This window comes from Mastomys coucha, unplaced genomic scaffold, assembly GCF_008632895.1.
Source record: "Mastomys coucha isolate ucsf_1 unplaced genomic scaffold, UCSF_Mcou_1 pScaffold22, whole genome shotgun sequence".
Taxonomy (NCBI): domain Eukaryota; kingdom Metazoa; phylum Chordata; class Mammalia; order Rodentia; family Muridae; genus Mastomys; species Mastomys coucha.
Window position 1 is genome coordinate 231,707,472 of NW_022196905.1, and position 2,784 is coordinate 231,710,255.

Here is a 2,784-nt window from a genome sequence, read left to right on the forward strand (position 1 = left end):
TGTAATGAAGGAGAACAATACTGGTCCCACCTCTTTGCTGGAGATCCACCCAGATATCTTGCCCACTAAGCACAATTATAAAACCCATGATGACAGAAATCCCTCCCTCTTCTAAGAAGTTCCCCAGGCTTTCCATGGAATCCCTAAGCTACATCTCCTCACAGATTTTACCTGGCTTAACTTAGTTCACACACCCACATTTTGTCCTCTTTTATTTGAACAGTCATGACCCAAATCTCAGGTTCCAGATAACTGGAAATTAATCCAACATTTTTTCTTCACGAATTTCTCTCTGCCGCACATTCTCACCTCTGTACTCTGTGAGCCTCCTAAAGACTGACAGATGCCTTCAGAGTGAAGCCTTGGTTTGGGGAGTCCTTATGATAAGTTAGGAATTGGTGAAGTCCTTCACAGCCTCACAAGTGCTCATCATAGAATTTAGAACACATCTCTTAGCTTCTGTAGGCAAACACTACTAGGATTTTTCAAGTTTGGTAGCAATCTTAAATTTCACCCAGCCTCCTTAGTGAAGTCTAAATTAGTTTTTGCAATAATCCTGGCAAACAGCCCTGCTTAGTGTCACAGGGAACTCACTAGCCTTTGCATTTAGATATGCAATGCCTTTACATCAAATGAACTTCATTTCCCTGAATCCTTGGCTCTTGTTATCTATTTATCCATTGTTTTCATATACACTTCAGTTACCAAAATGAGTGGCCCTTGAAAGCTATTGTATCTTAGGGAAAGCAACTTTGTAAATGTGCTAGGCACACATGTAAATGAGCCTGGGGTAGTCTCACTGTCTCCAGGGATCTCCTCCACATCTCCCTGTCAGGTACCCACATAAAGGATCCACATAGAGATCATGAGAAGGATGGATATAGGTTCTATATGGAACTTGGGGGCAGCTTTAAGAGGAGACAGGTAGTTAGAAACAGGTGCCCTGGGTTTCCAGGGAGAAGCAGTGGCCTGATGACAGGGGAACAGTTAAGCTTCCTGTTCTCTTTCTGTGCTGGGAAGGTGCTGCACAGCCAAGAGTCACATGGCTAATTTGTCCTGGTGTGAGATCAGCTATTGCCAATGGAGTAGAAGTGAGAAGAGGACTTATCTATGCAATAAGGAGACAGCTGACCTTCTCCATACTGTCTTCCCCTACAACCAGCCAGAAGCAACAGCTGTTAGGATTACAGGATGAAAGAGTTAACAAAATAGCAAGAGCCTGTGTTCCCGAGCTGTACCCTGTCTGTAGGGGTATGAACATCATTTCTCCCTGAGGCCAGACAAGGCAGCCCTTTTGGGGGGACAGATTCAGCAGTCAGGAAACAGCTTTCAGGAAAGCCCCTGCTCCCGTTGTTGGGTGACTCACATGGAGACTGAGTTGCCCATCTGCTACATGTGTTCTGGGGGCTGGGTCCAGCCCTTTTATGCCCTTTTGTTGATGAGTCATTCTCTGAGAACTCCCATGGGTCCAGGTTAGTTGACTCTCTTGGTCTTTCTGTAGAGTTCCTATCTCCTTCAGGGCCTTTGATCCTTCCCCCAACTCTTCCATAAGAGTCCCCAACCTCCCTCCAGTGTTTGGCCATGGATATCTGCACCTGTTTCAGTCAGCTGCTGAGTAGAGCCACCCGGGGGACAGTTATGCTAGACACCTGTCTGCAAGCATAACAGTATCATTAATACTTGCCTATGGGATGGGTCTCAAGTTGGGCTGGTTAGTCAGCCATTCCTTCAGTCTCTGCTCCATCTTTGTCCCTATATTTCTTTTAAACAGGACAAATTTTGGGTCGACAGTTTTGTGGATGGGTTGGTATCCTTATCCTTCCACTGGGGGTCCTGTCTAGCTATAGAAGATGGCCTCTTCAAGTTCCATATCCCCACAGTGTGTCAGCTAAGGTAACTTGCATTTACTCCTGGGAGCCTCCCCAATCCTAGGTCTCTAGGACTTCCTAAAGATTCCTCCCACCCCATCCCCCATTGCCAGGCAGCTGCAGAATTTCATTCATCCTCCTGACCCTCTGACCCTCTCTCCTATCTCTCCCCATACTTATTTCATACTCCCCTTCTACTTGAATGTTTATTCAAATCTGTTTCAGGGAAAATCCAAAAGTTGATATATGTATACCTGACAATTCATATGCTAAAATTCTACCCTCTACCTCATACTTCAGTCTGTGACTATGCTTAGACATAAGTTCATTAAGGATTAGAACATTAAAAAAAAGAAGGCCATGGATGTGGGTACAAATCCAATCTGGCTGATGTCATTATGGGAGGGACTTAGGGCATTCAATGTGACAGCACTGACAGATGTGCATAGTAGACCAGCCATGTTTATAGGCATGAAGGATGCACCCTGCTGAAGACGAGGAAGATGACCTGAAGGAAAACCAACCTGTTGGCAACTTGAAGTTCAATGCATAGCCTCCAGAAATAAAAAGAAGGAAATTCCTACTCCAACACCCAGTTTGTGATAAACTGTTACCGTAGCACAAGAACAATGGAGTATAAACCCAACCCAGTGTTTCCTTGTTGCCTGGTGGGATGTAAAACCCTGATATGAATATAGAGGATTCCTAATATAACAAGCAACTCTTTATCAAAGCCTGCAACAGAACCTTCAACATCTGGCTTTCATTCCTTGGTTCTTGGCTGCCATTCATCTTAGTTAAGACAGGAGGAAGATGGCCTGGCTGCAGCCTTTTTATAAGGTGAAATGCTTTGATTTTGTGCACACTCATACGGACAGTTCTGTAACTAAAGATAAAGATAGAAGAGCTGAGGGAT